Below are 20,784 nucleotides of genomic sequence, written 5' to 3' on the forward strand. Positions count from 1 at the left end.
GGGTGGTTTCATTAGAAGGAAGGGCTTTTTCTGTGTCTTAGACGTGACAGGGGAGTAGTCACTCAATGAATTTCATCCCTTCCCTCATGTTTTTCTCCTTTGACTGGATTATAAACAATTTAAATGTACTATATTCCTTCATATGCTTCATAGTTTTTAGGCAACCTAACTTAGTGGTTAATAGCAGAAATCTTGGTATCAGGTGAACCACACTTGAGTGCTCTCTCTGCTACTTCCTGTGATTTAAGCAGTTATTTAATTGCTCCACAGCCTGTTTCACTTGTACAATAGGGATTGTAATAGTACTTTCCTCTTAGACTTTTTATGAGATTCAAACTAAAAATTATGTGAAAAAACACTGGTGTCTATACCTTGGTAACCCCTTAGTAGAAATTATCTATTACTATTATTATTATTAACCATCAAGATTATGCTCAGGAAATGCTTTTTGAGCCCAGTTGCTGATTTATTGTCTCCTATGTTAAACAGCTGTCATTGCAAATTTGCAGTCAATTTAGAGTCTGTAAAACAGCAAGAAGAGACATTAGGATTATTCAATAATAAAGTGAGAATAAATGCACATATCGTCTTGCATTCTAAGGCCAACTTCTTTTATTCATACTTTGCTCACAGACATGTCTTGGGGTTAAATATATATGATAATTTTACTCCAGTTCAAATATGAAATTACTTTAGAATTTAAATAAATTTGTTCTGTCTTCTGAATTTCTTCAGACTGGAACGACATAGCAGGGTAGAGAGGTAAATTTAGAGGTTATCTCTACATGACAGTAAAAGTGGTCACTGATAGCTAAGAAAATAATAATAAAGAAAATGGAAATGCTCATAAAGTTCGTATCATTGTGAGCCTCCTATGTGGTTTAAATGTTATATGAATTAATCACCTACCTCCTTGAAATCTCCACTCACGTGTCTCAGAGGCATCTTGAGTTTAGCATCTCCTAAATTAAACCCTTGTGGCCTTTTCCACTCCCGACTTGTTTGTCTCTCAAGGCTTTCTACTAGTAGTAAATCATGGCCTAAATGTTAAAGACAAAACTTGACTCCCTTTCTCCCTAATTCCACCTTGCCCCATTTTCCCCCATGTAACCCATCAGCAATTATTGTTGATTTAACCTTTAAAATATACCTCAACCTGCTTACATCTCTCCTCTTCATTGCCAACACCAGAGTCCATCCTCACATGTCTGAACAACTGAAATATTCATCTAATTCCTCTCTTCAATGCTTCTATTCCTTCTCTAAATTTCATTCTCTCCATTACAAGGGGAGTGATTTCTTAAAAAATATAAATGTGGTCATGTGGCTCCCCTGCTTAATTAACTCTGCTGTAATTTCCTATTGCAGTTACAAGAAAATGCAAACTCTTTTACTGTGGCTGGCAAGGTCCACCTTGAACCTAACCCATACCTGTGGTTCCAACCTTGTCTTGAATAGCCTTCCTCCTTGCTCACTATCCTTCAGACATCTCAGGTTTTTTTCCAGGTTCCAGATCACCCAAGTTGCCCTGGGGGCTTTGCACTTGCTGTTCCCTCTTTGTCAGAGCATTCATCTTTCATAGAGGACTTCACTTACACTTCTGTTTTGTTGTAAGTACTGTTTCCCCAGAGAAGCCTGGACTGGACATTAAATAAGTCCCCACACTCACTATCTCATTATTCCCACTTTACACCCTACTTATTTCTTTTGCAGAACTTTATATTTTGCGTTGCATATACATATACATACCTCCTCCATCAACACATGTGTTTCTTTGCTTGTCTAATGCCTGCATCCCAATAATAATATAAGCTGTGTACAAGCAGGACCATGTTGCTTATTTGCCAACATATACTCAACACCTGACATTGTGCTTGACATGTGGTAAGGGCTTTTTAATATTCATCCAATAAATGAATCTTAGAAATATAGAGTAATAGCTGAACTTATCTGGAACATCTATAGACAGGTTACCTTTGAAAACCACATAGTAAAACTTCAGCAGAGCAGAGCTTTTTAAAAGAAAATTCTAAATATGTTTAGAAGTCACCTTTTCATGGTGAGGAAAATGCAAAATAATTCTAGAAAGAAAAAAACAGAATTTATTTTAAACTGTCACACATATTAATTAAAATTAGAAATAAAGCATAAATTGAAACATAAAGAAAAGGAAATAATGAGTAAATTAGAAATACTTGGTAAAACAGTTTAATGATGGAGGCACCTGATGGCACAATTGGTTAAGCATCCAACTCTTAATTTTGGCTCGGGTCATGAGATTGAGCCCCATGTAGTGCCCCAAGTCGGGCTCTGCACTCAGCATGGAGTCTGCTTAAGACTCTGTCTCCCTCTCTGCCCCTCCCCCCACTCGTATGTTCTCCCTCTCAAATATATGAATAAATATTTTTAAAAAACCAGTTTAATGATAAATGTGTAAGTCTCAGGTCATTTTAATATATCTAGTATTAAATTCTAGTATTAAATATGTATTAAATTCTTGCTTGCCTACCATGCCAGGTGCTGTGCTAGCCATAAAAGAGATGCATCTGGAGAAATAGCCAAATCAGTCTGTCTCTAAAAAGATCCATAGCCTGCAGTAATGGTTCTCCAACATCGGTAGGCCTTAGAACAATCTGGGTAATGTATTTAAATATGGATCCCTGGACCTCCTCTTAAGGATTCTGGTTCAATAGATCTAAAGTGACATCTTAGGATCTATAATTTTAACAAGCTCCCTACATGATTCAGATAAAGGTGCTCTTTGGGTTTGAATTTGAACAGTGCTGATATAGCTGGAGAGACCCATAGCAAGGGAAAATATACCATCTTGTGCAATAAGCGCTATGATGGGGCCAGCACAAGGTATGAAAGCTTGAAGGAAGAACTCATCCATGTTTAGAGATTAGTGCTAAACCAAGTCCTGGAGGATAAAAAGAAGTAAGTCAGAGTGAGAGCCATGAGGTCATATGGAGATACATGTGAATCTCTCCCAACAGAGAAGAGTGCTTCAGACAAAAACATGTTGATCTTAGTTGCTGCAGTGGGTGAGATTGGTGGACTGCTCAGCAGGACATATGGTGCCTTGTTATGCTAGGCTAGGAGTTTGACTTCATCTACTGGGTGATAACAATGATATAACCACATATAGATTTATACACACACATATATAATGCTATATTTATAGAATCCAGATGAATAGCAGAGAGTGGATTGGAGGTGTGTAAAATGAGATTCAGAGAAACCAGTTATAAAGTTTTCACAGTTATGCAGGTGAGAGATGGCAATAATGTGAAATAAGATATTGTGACAATGGAGAAGCCAGGAAGTGAATGGATGTGAGGGATATTAAAAAGATAGAATTGACAGATTTAATGATTGCTTGCATATGAAGGAAGAGACAAAGAGCAGCAGGGCTTCTTGATTTATAGCTTGACTGGGTTAATACAATATAGACATTAATAATAACTAATGAACTAATCATCTATAAAGGTAAACAGTCATTTTAGCAATGCAAAGATGAGAAGCCAGAGCTCTAGGAAAAAGTTCAAAGATGCATCACAACATCAGTGTTTCTCCGTTAGTATTAGTCTTTACATTTTTAAATGAAATTTAAAAGTAAATTTAAAATACTAAGTATTTGAAAACTGATCGATCTATAAATAGTATTTTATATCTAATTGAAGTTTCAGATTATATTTCTATATAACCCAATATCTACACTTATTTCATAAGTATCAAAACAGGGCAAAACTAAAGAATCATATTAAGAAATGCCTATATTCCTGGTTTTCTCTTCTTTTAAAGGGTCAAAGAGTCAAAGAGATTGATCTTTGTAAATTTCTACACCATTACTTTTATAGTGAGAAAGTGGTGAATACAGTAAGAATTCAACCATCCTGGCCCACCTGCCCTGGCTCCAGATCAAGCATTGTACACCTAGTTCTGGCCAACTAGTTGAGAGTACGAGTGCCCGTGTCTCTTCTGGGCCACAACACAGAAAAGCAAGTTTGTGATCTTTAGGTGACATCTATTTTTTTTTTTCAGGTGACATCTTTTGCTACAATTGTTGAAAAGGCAGGGCCAGGCGATAGACATAGTTGAATCATTGAGTCACTGCGTGGAGGCCATCAGACTTCACGTAAGTGAGAAATAAATTTCTATATTGTTCAGCCATTGCAATTTCAGGGTTAATTTCTTACCAGAGTCCACCCTAACCCATCCTGACTAATACAGTAGGAAATTCTTTACTCATGTAAGGAGGTAGGAACTTGGCATGTCACAACACTCCTGGAGGCAGGCCCTACACTAGGGAATGTGTAAATGGAGCATTGGGATGACTTAACCCGACCAAAGATACTGTGTTTAAATGCCACTCAGAAGATATCTAGATTGATCTAGTGTTAAAAGAGGTGAAAGAGGTGGGAAGAATTAGCTTTGGCATCAACTGACTTCTGGTGTTGCTGTTTCAACCCTCCCTTTTACAGTTAAGAGTATCTTGACTCAGTCATGTTTGTTTCCAAGCAGAACACTGTACTTCAGACACAGTTATAATCCCTACAGGAGGCTACAACTGGGTGTGTCTATGGTAAGGCTAGCAGCTCTCTGTAATTAAAAACTCTCCAGATTGTGTGAGAGTAAGCACGAAAAAGTTGTCTTTTTGCAGTTAGCAAAAGTCTTGGTTCTGTAAGAATGATACTCTCTTCAGGAGGGAGTAAAATATGGCTCAGAAAATGGACTAGGGCTAGAGGTAGAAGGAGTTTCTGCAGCTCAGATAAACCAAAAACCGTATTGCAGAAATATTTCCTTTGTATGCAAAGAAGGAAGTTGGTTGAATTATTTTACGCAACTAGAATAAAAACTAAGCCACGTCTACAGCAAACACCAGTGTGGTTAAACTGAAACATACATATTTAAATTCTATTTGCATTCAGCTGGAATCCTGCATCCTTTGTATTTTCTGTGATTGAATTATTGCAATAATACAACTTTTTTTAGGTCTCATGAAAAATTAATAGTTTAATTCCTTGTGAGTATTATCAATATTAATGTAATGACTAAGAGTAACGCATATCATACATTACTTGCCTATGGCCTGTTTTATAGTGTCGCTCCCAACTTTGTTATTTAGATGAGGAATTATATAATTTTTAAAATATGAAAACCACTTCAATAACCATTTTACACACAGATTGCATGACATAAAGTCTTAACAGGATATAAAATGGTTCATTAAGTGTTATCTAACACGTCTATAGGAAACTCTCTGTGCTAGATTCCCTTTCTTGTGAATCTTATGTTTAATTATAGTCCCAAATGATTAATTTCCATACTTAAGAGGAAGTGGGAAGAACTTTAAGGCCTGACTTTGGTGTAGGGATGTACTTCAAACATATAAAATAATTCACAAACCACAGAGGGGAAGTTATAATTGACAGAGGAATTTTATATTACAAGTGCCTATTTAATCTTAGGGTAACGGTTATGTATATATTCTCTTCTTAAGGTCCTAATGGGACCAGAGTAGCCATTCTCATCTACTTGGAGAGAAAGGCAAAAAAAAAAAAAAAAAAAAAGTCAAGTGAAGTATAAAATGACCCAGAATATAATCAGGATTTCCTATGGTGAACAAAATCACCGATCTTGGGACAGATGTAGAAGATGACAATCATTTAAAAATATCTGTCTGGCTCTCTGGAAAGGAAGAACTTAACAAAAAATAAATTGAAAGAAACAATTAAGGTACTGTTTGTCATTTTCTTTTATTAAGAACAACAAAAAAACCCCAATGCAAACAGTAGGTAAAGTGATCCTTATTTCATATAAATCAATAAAGTCAAACAGTGACCCACAGGTATATTTGAATTTAGGACCTTGGCAGATCTGGTTGGGTCTGTAAAGATAAAAAGATACAATGGTGGGAAGAAGAGAAAAGAATTTTTAGTACTCTCAATGAATAGTTTTCTGTGTCTGGAAATTGAAAATTGATTCAAGAACTCAGCTAACATACGTAAAATAAAAATAATATAGTTCAAAATCATGGTCTCCAAGAAAATACCATCTTTAAAAAACCACAGATTCTTGACTGTAAGGTTACTACCCTGAACTGGCTAGTTTTCTTTAAAAGCTAAGGCTCAGTATGTTTTGAAAAACCAAAGATATCCCTCAATCCCAACCTGCTAACTTCCTAATCCTTACCCACATTTTTCAAGTGCAAATTTTGAAATCACTTGACAGAGCCTTCATTTGCAAGGTTTCTGAATAATGTTAGAGAATAACATTATTTTTCCCTGTAAATTCTTGAGAATCAAAGTTAATGATTATATCCAAATACAACTGGGATTGCCACATGGCGGCTGTTAGCATTTGTTTTCTCTATTTTCTCTTGGACCATTGCACTTATTTGGCATTCACTATTATAAAAAATATTTAATTGCAGTTAAGGGAAAACACACTTCGAGCCAGCCTATTTTTGAGGTAACGGTAGTTGGTTCTCTATGTTATGCATTTATTCTCCTTCTGTTGCCTCTATCGGAATGTAAGAACAAGTGTCACAGAGCTTCAGAGCAAAGGTAAACAAATCCTTGAATTGCCCACAGAGTTTGCCAAGTGTGGAGCAGCTGCTATCGGGGGACAGAATCACAGAATGTAGTTAAACAGAAATAGAATATTCAAAACAGGACAGGAGCAGCCGGGCTGGCCTAGTAAAATAGGAAGGAATGGCAAATTCGACTTAAAAGCTCTCCCTCCCTAGGGCTTGCAGCTTGCCATCCTCTTCAAGGGTAGCCATTGCCCTTGAGATGCCTTCTGTTGAACTGCAGTCCTCAGTTGTAGTTTTCCAGTGAGAGCGCTCACAACATCATCTGTCATCTCAGCGCACCTGTCTTCATTGTGTTCTCAGAGTGGGCATTGGGGTCTTAGCTCCATGCCTCACGATCTTCAAGGGACTCATTAAATTTTAACAAAAGTTGTGGGAGACCTGTAATCTCCGTTCAGACTCCCAACAGACTCAAACAGAGGAGCAGGATCCGAAAGAGGCTCCCTCTCTGCTGTCCGTGGCTCTCGGCTTGCAATCGACTCATCAACCAGGACTGAATTTCAGAGGTTGTACTACTGTTTTCGAGCTTCTTTTCATCTCTTCGTACTTTGTCTGTAGCATTCACTTTAAGGTGCTGCACAGATGGCTTGTTCGGGATGATGACGTTCATACCACCAGCTCTGGGGGGTGCTGGCTGCAAAGGACCCACAGCTCCATCTCCCTCCAAGAACTACCCTCAGCCCTCCCCCGGGACAGCCTCCATCTAATGACTGGTCCACTGTGGGAGGGCAAAGACCTCATTTCCTTATTTAAGGGCCACTCCGAAGAGTCATTCCCATTCCAGAGCATTCCGTTGGAATAGGCTGAAGGCTCTGTTGCATCTACATTATGGTCTGACCTCTCTCTGCCCAATTTTGCTGCCCTCATTTCATTACTGGTGCTGTTCCCATACAATGGCTGCAAGCAAATCTCTACGTCAGGGTCTACGACCTACTATACTTTTCCATGTAAACAATATACACCGTGGAGGCAGAGACTGTGTTTCATTTTATTTATTTATTTTTTAATTTTTGAGAACTAGAAACATTTCCAGATTCTTCTAGTGGTACTGTGGTTATGAATTGCAAATACTTGGTAAAGGCTTCTCAGGCCTAAGTAACAGAATATAACTGCCTGCTTCTCCTTGCCCAAATCACTGAGTTGCTGAAAGGCAGGAGAGAAGAAAGGAGGGAAGGCCTTCCTTCCTCGATTATGCTACTTTTTCATTTCTCCCAACATATATCTGGCGTGGACATAGTGTTTTCATCTGAACTACATTCTCTAATTGTTCTTACATGCCTGAAGTTTTATGTATGTGTGTGTTGGCCTCTAGACCACTATTTTTATTCAGAATGTAGCTTGAATCTCTCTACACTCTCTCCAATCCCTTGGCTCGCATTCTTTGATTTGGACTGACGTATCAAACCAGAGAAGTTCAGTATCTGGATTATATAAGTACCACCTCATAATTCAGTGCCCTACAGACACCACTAATCAGTCATGTGGCTCCCAACCCTCTCACTCCCTTTTGCATTTGGCAGCAGCCTCTGGTGTATGCAAGTGCTCTGGCCCTTTGAGCAGAATCCAATTTTAGCGCAGCCTTGGTCGTTTCCTATTCCTCTATCTAGGAAAGCAGCTGTCCATTTTCATACCATCTTCACTGGAAGATGAAGGCAGTAACTACATTCCTCCTATCTTTAGGAGCTATTCCAAGTACTCTAGAATTTGCTCCTTCCCGTGACTTTCCGGCTCGAACTCCTGAGTGTCATCTTTTGAGTCTGAGTCTCCCTCCTACTCTGGCTGCTGCTGACAGGGGCAAGCTGGGGCCACCTGGAGAGACAGAGGAAGATTTCCATGAAGCTAACAGCGGGTAACTTTCAGCAGTTCTCACCTTGTGCTTTCCAAAGCCCTGAGAGGACTTTGTGTGTGTGTGTGTGTGTGTGTGTGTGTGTGTGTGTGTGTATAGAGTTTCAAAACTTAGATGTTCTCAGTAAAATTTTTTAGGTCCTCTGCATCTTTCCAATTCTACTTTCCCTTCAGAGTAGTCCCCGCCCCCCCCACCCCCGTCAGGTGGCATTGGAATGACCATAGGCATTATTAGAATTCATTAATGGGAAGTCGAAGAATTAGGGATACACTTAATTTGGGCTCAGTGCTATGGATTTGTGTGATTTAGAGCCACTTTCATGTATAGTGAAGTTATTGCTAGCTATGCTAATCCCAGAATAGCTTCCAGAAATACTTATTCATCAGTGGGCAAAGCTGTAAGTGGAGAATTTGGTTCTTATCAGTGCCTTACCACAACAGAAATGTGCACAGCACAGTAGCATTCACAGTAAAAAGACCTACAGAAGTTCTCAGAAGTCCTGCGTTTGCAGGGCACACACAGGTAGCAGTACTGCAAACACAGCACACGTGTGTGTAGGCATGTGTTTTATGCATTCTGAGCATCAATTATAAAAAAAACCCCAACTTTCGATTACCCATGACAGAGGAAAAACTAAATGATCATTTTATTCTCTTTATGTGAAAATTTAAAATACAATTATCATGCGAAGGAGGAAAGAGCATGCAGCCAAAAAATTGAGAAAAAAGTACTGTGAGATATATTAGCAGATCATTAATAAGAACATTATGCTGTTTTGATTTTTTGATGCTTGTTCTGTTTGTCAACATTTTAAAATTTGTAATTTTGTTGTGATTCCTTCTCTAATTCTAAATAAACTTGTCCTCTCTATTTGATTTTATATTCAAAATATTGTATTATCTCCCCTAAAAAAATCTGCCACCTAGTTGTGAGGCCTTCAAGCCCCATCAAACCTGAGCCCACCCCTGGGGGGCTCGAAGCTTCTTTGCACAGTGTGGCTCCATATGTTGCAGAAACAAGAGGGTTTCCTACTTAGAGCCAATTAAGCATGGTTTTATTTTTGTCAATTTGAAACATGAGCACGGAATTTTAGAGCAGGAAGAGGCCAAAGATATAATCTAGCATGATATTGTTTTTCAGGTGAGGAAACTGAGGCTGAGCATAATCATGCCTTTATCAAGTCCCTAAGCCTTGTTTCAGCAGGTGATCTATGGAACAGGGGGTTACCACGGTGCCCCCAGGACAGCAAAAGTGACACGGGAATTCTTGAGAAGGTGCTGGCAGAGAAAGTTCCACAAAGTGATTTCAACCCCTTCACAGTTGGCTTGAGACTGGAGAGCAGAGGTGGACATAGATGCCTGAGTAAAGAAGAAGGCCTCTGACCAGAGACAGTGCTCTTCCAAAAAAGGAACTAAAGTTTTTTAAGAAATGGTAGAAGTTAAATTCTTAACCACTTCCAAGAAATTGCAACCTTAAAGACTTTGATCTTTAGATTATGGACAGACTTTTTATTTTTTAAGATTTATTTATTTATTTGGGAGAGAGAGAGCGCATGTGAGTGGAGGGAGGGTCAAAGGGAGAGAGAGAGAATCTTAAGCAGATTCCCCACTGAGGGTGGAGCCCAGTGCAGGACTCTGCCTCATGACCCTGAGATCATGACCTGAGCCAAAATCAAGAGTTAGATGTTGGGCAGCCCGGGGTGGGGCGGGGTGGGGAGGGGCTCAGCGGTTTAGCTAAGCCACCTGCCTTTGGTCCGGGGCATGATCCTGGGGTCTGGGGATTGAGTCCCGGGTCGGGCTCCCTGCATGGAGCCTGCTTCTCCCTCTGCCCCTCCTTTCTCTCTCTCTTTCTCTCTCTCTCTCAGTCTCTCATGAATAAATAAATCAAAATTAAAAAAAATTAAAAAACGAAGAGTTGGATGTCTAACCAACTGAGCCACCCAGGTGCCCCTATGAGCAGACTTTTATTTATTTTTATATTTTTATTTTTTTTTAAGAATTTGTTTATTTATTCATGAGAGACACAGAGAGAGAGGCAGAGACACAGGCAGAGGGAGAAGCAGGCTCCCTGTGGGGAGCCCAATGTGGGACTCGATCCCAGGACCCTGGAACCATGACCTGAGCTGAAGGCAGAGGCTCAACCACCAAGCCACCCAGGTGTCCCCATGCCAGACTTTTAATCACTGGTTTTACTGTATGGTACAATTAGTTCCCAAATGTAAAACTGTAATCTCACTCTTGATAAACATCATTGTTTTACCACTTTCATATTTATTTTATTTGACATTTCTTTCTCATTCTGTCTCTTTCTGTCTCTCTCTCTCTCTCTTTCTCTCTTTCTCTCTCTCTCTCCACACTCACACCTTTTGGAGTAGGTAGGACAGTTTTTTTTTTTTTTTTTAAAGATTTTATTTATTTATGAGACACAGAGTGAGAGAGAGAGGCAAAGACACAGGCAGAAAGAGAAGCAGGCCCCATGCGGGGGGGTGGGGGGGGAGCCTGACGTGCGGCTCGATCCCAGGACTCCAGGATCACACCCTGGGCCGAAGGTGGGCGCTAAACTGCTGAGCCACCCAGGGATCCCAGGTAGGACAATGTTATTGGTAAAAAATTTGAGGTCCAGAGTAGCTAATAACAGGGTAGAACTAAGACTAGAAATGAGGCCTCCTAATCTTTCCAGGGTTTTCTCTTTATATCATAGGATCTCCAGGATTAACACAAGAACCCTTGTTTTATTTGCTTTCATTGACTTGACAAAAGCAGATCTAGTTTTATGTAAGAACAAGTAATTGCCACCTGGTATGATTGAAGAGAGGTCAATCTTTTCCTAATGACAAGACTCTACCATCAATAACTCTTCCTTTATGTTCAACTTTCATATCCTTTGAATGTCCCAGAGGTATGCCTTTAGAGAAGAATTCCCATTGTATTTGTGTGAATGGATTTGTGTGCTTTATTTACTTCTTAGTTAAGTAAAGTAAGGAAAGGAGAGTATCAGGACTTCTATTTCCTCTCATAATTATAATTTTTGATACTCATAATTTTTTTGTTATTACATTATAATTTACTAGTATTTTTCTTTTTTTTTAAGGTTTTATTTATTTATTTGACAGAGAGAGCACAAGCAGGGGAACGGCAGGCAGAGGGGGAGCCAATGGGAGGCTCAGCAGGGAGCCCAATGGCAGGCTGCATCTCAGGACCCCAGGATCCTGACCTGAGTCAAAGGCAGACCCTCAGCTAACTGAGGTACCCAGGTGCCCCGGGATTTTTCTTTATCATTGAATATTCTATAATTGGAAGAACATTTTAATGGTCCTATTGATGATTTTCAGAATCACATCATTTGATCCATGCAGCAAATCACCGATCATGTAACATTTCTGTCCATAAAAAGATTTTTTTTGATTCTCATTCATGTCAAGAATTTTCTCGTTAATAGTTAGAGTCATCATAACAACTCTCATTTGTTTAGTTTTTATGTAATGAGATAACAAAGCACTAATCTTCCATAATCTCATTTGGTCCTCCTGGCACCCCTGTGGAAAGAGCAGGGAAGTGATTACTATCAGCGTTTGGCAGTCAAAGAAACAGGCCCAGAGTAAGTTCATTGCCCATAGCAAGGAAGTAGCAAGACAATCAAAATTCTGACTGCAAGGCAGTTAGTTTTGCTTAAGGTCTTGTGCTTTACTTACTGAACTTTTTGCACTTCTGATGAAAACCATAGGCTCTACGCTGCGAAATTTGCACAGAATGGCAAAACATGCATTAATTCTATCATTAAATGAGAGCCAGAGTGACTCAAAATAGAATATATGGCTCACAAATTTCAGTGAAAGTGCTCAGTACCCCAGAGAGTGAACACTATCAATAAATGCCACGGAGCTGGTAAAGCAACTCTGCAAAGCAGATCCCACCTGTGAAAAATGAAGTTAAATGAGGAGAGGGATCTTTCTCATCTATGATAGGTTTCAAATGACTCTACAGTACAGCTTCCTTCCTTTTATGTACCTCAGTACCATTGAAAAGAACAGGAGCAAACTCATTCTGATCATAACTTAGCCATTTTTAAAATTTCTTTTCACAATGCACAATCTCTAGGAAAACCATCACCACTGATCATCTGACACTTAAATATTTTGTTATCTCCTTTTGTAATCCAGTGTGCTGACTTCAATAACTGATAGTAATAGGCCTTGTTATATGGTGGTTTAAAGCCTTAAATTTTTTTGATTGATGATTTTACTTATTGCTACTATTTTGAAATACTTGTAGCAGTTTATTATATTTTTTATCTTATCATTGATCACTCTTGCTATAGAGAAGTTCTAAATCAAAAGCAGAAAGAAATACAGGCTGTGTTATCTGTATCATGCTTAGAAATGCCCAGTTCCCTTGTATTAATGTGTTATTCTCTAGGACTCAGATTTCATGCTACAAATATTTATTTGCCTTGTCCTGGATGCAAACAATTTTATATTTTATCTGTTTTAGAAATCTTGTCTTTTTTTTTTTTTTCAAGAATAGGGTCTCCAGGTATTTTTTTCCGTTATTTATAATTTATTTGCATATTTGTTTGACCCAGTATATATATATATATATATATATATATATATATATACACACACACTGATAATAGTCTGACTTCCTCGATATATATATATATATATATATATATATATATTTCAACAGGTTTTCAATTATATATATATATATAGTGGTTGCAGAATTACTAACACATATCCCAGTGAGAAACAAATTTACCAACTAGAGTACTGTGTTTGTGTATAATTCTTTTATCTTTAGCTTTATAGTCAAATCACTGTTTTGTAAGCTTACTTAGGTCAGCTCTTTTCTTACTCACTCCCGCCTGTGTACTTATGTTATTCAGACACTTAAATTTCTTTGTCACAGACTGCATTCTATTTTAGATTCCTCTTATATCTTGGCTGATTTTTAAAAATTTACATAGAGTAAAATTTCCTCTTTGTGAAATACCGTTTCATGGAGGTTGACAAATGTATGGAGTCATGTAGCCACCATGACAGTTCCAATGGTTTTCCAAACTGGAAGTCACCCAAAGTCACTGGACCGTTTTTCATTGCTGCTAGCAATATTTAAGAATGCATTCTCCACTGGTTTGAGAATATAGAATCATGTCCCTCATAAATGAAGGTGGTATGAAAATTAAATATGAAAAAAAATGTAGAAACTGTAAATTGTGAAGGGTTACACAAAGAAGTGATTTTTATTCCAGTTGGTCATTTTATCTGAATGTCCTCATGGATTGTGGCCATATGGGGAAATGTCAACTGGAGGAGAGCCTGGTTTAATCAGCGTCAACCAGGAAGATAAAGATAAGTGCTTTAAACATCTGGCACGCTGTGTGTGAGAACCTCCTGTATCAGAATTTCCTGGAGCATGGGAGACAGTTTAGAAATGGACAGTGACTAGACTCCCTATAAAAATAAAACTCTGCCCCGCAATCTGTAGCAACCAGACTAATAGGCCAACCTACTACGTAGAGTAACTAGCGAGGAAGTCAGACTATTATCAGTATCAAACAGCCCAGGAAGCCAAATAATAGCCCCTGTAACAATTGGCCCCAAGTGGCCAGGACTTAATAACTGACAGTGTCCTAGTTTTTGCCTCTGCTTCTAATTTAGGATTAATGGGAGAAGGCCAAATATGGACCTCTAACAAGTCACAGAAGATGCCCCACTTCTCCTTAGCCTGCCTGCAGCTTTCCCATGCCAACAGTCTTCAATTGCGTATATCTGATATCTTAGTCTTCGGGGCTGCTATAAGAAAAATACTGTTGGGTGGTTTAAACAATAAATATTTGTTTCTCACAATTCTGGAATCTGGGGTGAAAGCTCTGACAATTTCAGTGTCTGGTGAGAGCCTGGCTCATAGGCAGCCTTCTTGCTGTGTTCTAACATGGCAGAAGGGGTGGGAAAGCTTTTGAGATCTCTTTCATAAGCGCTCCATCCTCATGATCTAATTACCTCCCAAAGGCCCTACCTCCTAAAACCATGACATTGGGAGTTGAGGTTTCAACATTTGAATGTGGGTGGGGTGGGGTGGGGTGGTGGTGGTGGTGGAGAGACACCCAAAGAGTCAGACCCCAACACCTGAAGTCTTCCCCCCTCAACACCCCCACCCCTCCTACCCCTCCACCCCTGCCCAGGATAAAGGCTCTCTGCTTCTCTGCCTATCTCTGTCAAATGCAAGAGATAGGGCTCACTCCCTAGCGATAGCAAGCTCTGAATAAATAGCCTTTGCTTGCTCTCATTTAGTGTTCTTCGCTCATTTCCACAGGTGCTTTTTAAAAATTTATATTCCTAGGCCCTACTCCAGACCCATTGAATCAGAATTACTGAAGGAGAGGCCCAGATGTCTGCATTTTAAAGAAGCTCCCCAGGGTGATTCTTTTGCATATGAAATTTGAGAACTATTGCACCTAGTGCCACCCCACAGAACTTCCTCCTAAATTTTGCCTTGTTTAATATTTTTATAAATATTTGGATGAAGATATGGATGTGCTGATCAGATCTGTCATTGACATAAAGGTAGGAAAGTTAGTGAATATGCTAGGCATCAGAAGCAAAATGAATTTTGATCTAAAAAGCTGGAAACATGACTGAAACTTAAGAAGATTATATCTTATAAGAGCTCATAGGACACTGTTAGAGTTTAATTTTATGTATATGTATGGGCATATATACTGGGCAGGGTTTGATTCAAGGACCTATATATGAAAATGACCTATAGAAGTGAATTGGCAGGGTTTTTAAAATTTAGTATAATGAACAGATTTATAATTGCCAAATTTATCAAAAGAATTAATAATTTCATTGGATCCTGTGCTCGTTCAATGATCTAGACTATTATGTCTGGCTTGGGCTCCATATTTTAAGGAAAAACAGTGTATAAGGAATGATGTCCAAAACAGCTCAAACAACTGAGCATATTTACTCACCACTTAAAAGAATGTTATCTGAGGCTCAAACTCCTATTATTTAGGCATAATTCAGACTTTTGCATTCATATCAACTGTCCATTTTTTTGTGATATTTCTGTAAAATGTTCTAAAGAGATTTTGCCTACATTCTATCCTCAGGAGAGTTTAAAATGAATTTTATACAATCATGTAATTCTACAGGTGGGATGTGAATGCATAAAAAAATTTAATGTGCATTTTTAATGTGAAAATATTCAGGATTTTATCAGATTGACAGCAGGAGACTTGAGTTGTGCGTCTGTTATAGCTCTGACACTTTTCTTTCAACAGCCAAATGAGTATTACAGTAGAGGTTTTCAATTTTCAAACTTGCCTACATTCTAGCTTACTTTCTAAGGATATATATATATATATATATATATATATATATAGCCTGCTATTGGTTTTTAACTTATTTCATTCTCTCATTCATTCATGCATTTATTCATTTTTGCATTTATGTTTCTGTTCAATAACTACAAAGCACTTCCAATCGTGTGTGCTATACAATGAGTAGCAGGGCATAGGCACTTCACAAAAAAAAGGATTCAATTGAATGAGGAAATAAATACATTCAACCGCATGATTGGCACATGATGGGGAGGGAGGCTCTTCACATGTAACGGTGTCCTCGATTTGTCTTTAATCCTATGTGTTCCATATAGTAGTCCAGCCACATATGGCTATTGAGCACTTGAAATGTATCTACTTCAGACTGAGATGAGCTGTAAGCTCCAGATTTTGAGGACTACCAAAAAATATATATAAATTATCTCATTGATGTTTTATGTTGACTGCATATTGAAATTATAATATTTTAATATATTGAGTTAAAGTAAAATATAAAATTACTTTCTCTTGTTTCTCTTCTTTTTTAAAAAAGATTTATTAATTTATTCATGAGAGACATAGGGAGAGACAGAGAAAGAGAGAGGGGGGCAGAGACATAGGCAGAGGGAGAAGCAGGCTCCCTGCAGGGGGCCCGATGTGGGACTCAATCCCAGGACCTTGGGATCATGCCCTGAGCTGAAGACAGCCGCTCAATTGCTGAGCCACCCCATTTGTACCTCTCTTTACTTCTTAAAATCTGGATCCTAGAAAATTTAAAATTACAAATCTAGCTCTTAATATGTTATTTTTAATGTTTCTCCTTTTGAGGCAACATTAATGTTTATGAGCTCAGGCTTGGGTATTAAAAGTAGATTCATGTTTACATCCCAGCTCCCCAGTTGGCTAAGGCAGTGGTGAGACTTAACTGGAAGTATGATAACAATAACAATAGAGGTAAGAATCATTAACGCTTAAGGCAGCATTTGCTAACTGCCAGACCCAACTAAATGCTTTCCATGTGTTAATTTGTTTAGTTCTTGCAAGATCCTTCAGGTAGTTACTATTATTATTTCCTTTTTACAGATGAGGAAACTGAATCACAAAGAGGTTATATAAAAATATGTTAAAGTGCTTGGAACAGAAGCCGGTAATTATTTTTATTGTAATCATTTTGTTATACTCCCATTCTTGGGCTGAGCAGGATGTTGAATAGCTGAGGTGACGGTACCTGCAAGGCGAAAGGCAAAGTCAGTTCACAGACTGATAAGGTATGTAGATTAGGAAAAGATTGGGTTAGGAATTTTGCTTCAATAAATGTCATAATTAACAAATGCTACAACAGTGGCGTTCTAAGGGGGTGATTTTGCAGGGTGTATATGATAATACGTGGAGATGCATTTGTTGTCAAAACTCGGGCTGCTGCTGGCACCAAATGGGTAGAGACCAGGGATGGTGCTAAACTCCTGTGATGCACAGGACAGCCCCCAATAAGAGAGCATGATCTGGCCTCAAATGTCAGTAGTGTTCAGGTTGAGAAATCCTATGCAAGAGTAGGAAAAAGAAAGGATGGCAGAAGGGATAGAAAGATGGAAGGAAGGAAAGAGAGGGAAATGGGGAGGGAAGAAGGAAGGAAGGAAGGAAGGAAGGAAGGAAGGAAGGAAAGAAGAGAAGAAAAAAGTTGTACACAGTCATTTTTCCAGGTTTGATCAGGGCTTTCTTGGAATGATGACAACAAAGCGGTATTATGGTTCACTCTAATATGGCTACAACAAAAGTTTACAGATTTATTATTCCAGTATAACCCTTAGCAAAGTTAGAGTAGGGGCAGTGAGGCAGGATCCGTCTCAAATGACTTTTTCACTCCGTGGAGTGATAACCCTGGGGCCATTTATTCCTGGCCAATGACAGGCTAATAAAACAAACCATTTATCTGATCCTGTGGTCTTTTTTTTTTTTTTTTTTTTTTGCTGTGTATTAAGCAGTGCAGTATCAACTAATCTCTGTTCCCTCAAAAACTGTTTTTCTGCCTATAATTTTGAAGATTTCTTCAGTGCAGAATTGGACTACCTTTCTTTGGTTTATTTATATATTTTTTTAGATTTTATTTATTTATTCATGAGACACAGAGAGAAAGAGAGGCGAGACACAGACAGAGGGAGAAGCAGGCTCCATGCAGGGAGCCTGACTTGGGACTCCATCCCGGGTCTCAGGATCACACCCTGGGCTGAAAGCAGCGCTAAACCTCTGAGCCACCTGGGCTGCCCTCTTTCTTTGGTTTGTTTGTTTGCTTGTTTATTTATTTATTTATTTATTATTATTTTTCTTTCTTTGATTTAAATGAGATTTGGGGAGTAAGCTGTGGACTGGAAAGAGTCATATAGGATTTTGCTTGTGAGTCACTAACTTATCTCTATTTAGTGAGTTTTGCATAATGGCTTCAAGTGATGACTATTTCCTGGGGCTGGAGGGCCAGCTCCCTCTGAGAATGGATGCCTGAAAGCAAAAATGATCCGGAAACAATTTCTCAAAGAACTTCCAAATAAGGCTGTTTTGGCTCTGAGGGAGTGCTTAGGAACTTTATAAAATGTGAAAATGTAAACGCGAGGGAGAATTCATTGTTTATAATGTTTAAAATTACATACTCTGTAATCTTTTTAGCAGTAAAACTCTTCCCATCAATGGTAATTTATGAGTGCTATTTCAAGAAGAGATCATTATATTGGTTTCTCTATATGTGCAACTCTAATTGAAAAATAAGAATCAATTGTATTAAAACACATGGATTTTCTATTGGCTTATTTTTCAGGTGTCACAGACTTCATCTCTATAAATATGTAGCTCTTCCCAAAACTGAAAATAATAAATAGAAATTTCCACCCTGTTTTACTGGGATCCTTTCCTAATGTCATACTTTGGTGTGGAACATATTTAAAGGCCAGTCATGAGGCAGAGAAGTGGAATGAAGTCCACCAGAGATGGCGAATTTTTCGTGGAAAAACTGCAATGACACCACAGAATCAACACAGTGAGTCAGTAAACACATTATGAGTCATTTATACTTTGGAATAATAAGCAGTCTTTACAAAAGAATGAGATTGCTCTGTATGCCCTGAGACAAGTAAAATTTTCAAGGCATTGTTAAATTGAAAACCTCAAGTTGCAGAGCAACTTGTAAAGATGATTTATTAATGAAAAAAGCCCTGAAGATACCTATGTCTAAGTACACACCTTTGTATGCAAATATATACAATAGGAATAGAACAAAAGGCTGCACCCAAAGCACAGACAGTGGAGAGGGAGAGGACTTGGGGTTGTGGGTACGAAGTGCAAGGAACTCCTGGATTTTTTTCTGAATGTGTCTGTTTTTATTTGAAAATTTTTATATAGGAATATAATTATGTATTATTGACATTAAATAGTGAAAAATGTTATTAAGAGCAATGAAAACATCTTCTTCATGTTTCCTTGTTTTCATAATCTCCCATGCCCGGTTTTAGTTTGGGAAGGCAGACACACACACGTGTACACACACACACACACAAACACACACGCACACGCGCGATTACTTTGTATATCTAGAAATCACAGCTCTTCTGGAAATTTTCATTTTCTCCTTGGAAACTTTGAATGCAAAGTTGTTTGGGATGCATTCTTCAGTCAGACTTGTGAGGGAGGGGCTTCTGCTTGCCTAGGGAACATATTGAAAAGAAACACTTTTGTTCTTGCTCTTGTTTCTGGATGAGCGTGAGGATGGGAAAGTGTGCTAGAACAGATTTGACAATCTGGGAAGTTGGCACCACTGCAGTCAATTTTGAGGAAAAATGAGACTTAAAGTCAAGTGTTGCAGAGTTATGGTTTTGCCCTGTCTTTTATTCAGTCCCGTGTGGCCTGACTCCACCACTACCCTCAAAGGAAGGGCCTCGGGACAAAGAACTTGGACTTGGGCTCTAGTGCTCCCCATGCCCCAAAAGGCTTGTTTATTGACTCCTGAAGTGGTGATATTTTGGTCTTGAACCTGATCAACAAAGGACCATGGAGAGTGGTCTCTGTGAGAGACAGGCAGATGGGGTTAGTGGGACAGCAATGGAAGAGGAGCTAAAACCTGTGTTCCTGCTCTAGTTACAGACCATGGGTATGTTCCCTAACCTCTCTGAGTCTCAATTTCCTCATCTTTAGGGTGGGGCTAATGACTCCTTTGCTTATTTCACAGGATACTGGGGAAATGAGATATGTGTGGACACATTTTATAAGGAGGAGCTCCTTCTGTATATCTCAATATCTGAATTTGGCAGATTGTTTTGTAATTATCCCTTTTGAGTTGTATCCCCCACTGAATTTTGAACTCTTTAAGGTATGTTTGCATCCTTAGCCTGACACAGAGTAGGCACTTAATAAATGTTTCCTGCAAGTTTGCCAATTATTGAAATACAAAATAATGGAGCCTTAAAGTTAAGGAATATAAGACTCCAATGAAATTATTTTGGGGTAGGACCATTGACTTTTTTCCAGAAGGGAGCACAGGAGAACTAATTTCCTTTTCTACAGCACTTCTTAAGAAAACACAGCATACTATGAGCTGATTGTGGTGAAAAAGGAATATAAAATTATCACCTTAGTTTATTTGTATTTGTTTAGCTCATTTGGTTATAGCGCTTTCCAGTGTTTTTCACATCGTGGTCTGCATAGAAAATGACGATATTTGTATGGCACACAGAGTACTTAGGTTCAATGTAGTGCCAAAGGATGTGGACTTTGCATGCCCTCCACTCCTCCCAGTCATCCTGAGAGCTAAGAAAGAACCAGAAACCATATTTTGCCACTTGCAACCATTGATAACAAAGCAGTTGAGAAATTCCAGGTTAGAGCATATATTGGATTGCCCAGTGTCCACCGAGAGTCTCAGAATTTGGAAATAAGGTCTTTGCAGATTCAATTAGTTAATACACAAGGAGTACTCAACATGATGGCAGAGGCTATCAGAGATTTGAATGATGTATCCACAAAACAGGGAATA

The 20,784-nt window shown here is 38.6% G+C and overlaps 1 long non-coding RNA gene across 1 annotated transcript in view; it reads left to right on the forward strand.

The window, feature by feature from the left end:
* The first annotated feature begins 16,850 nt into the window (after window positions 1-16,850).
* The window catches only part of LOC140595171 (uncharacterized), an 84,025-nt gene continuing 80,091 nt past the window's right edge, over window positions 16,851-20,784 (forward strand). Inside the window, exons 1-2 of the long non-coding RNA XR_011996588.1 lie at window positions 16,851-16,917; window positions 18,577-18,795. This is a non-coding gene — a long non-coding RNA (uncharacterized lncRNA). The remainder of the gene's footprint in view (window positions 16,918-18,576; window positions 18,796-20,784) is intronic.

This window comes from Vulpes vulpes, chromosome 13 (assembly GCF_048418805.1).
Source record: "Vulpes vulpes isolate BD-2025 chromosome 13, VulVul3, whole genome shotgun sequence".
In the NCBI taxonomy this organism is placed as follows: domain Eukaryota; kingdom Metazoa; phylum Chordata; class Mammalia; order Carnivora; family Canidae; genus Vulpes; species Vulpes vulpes.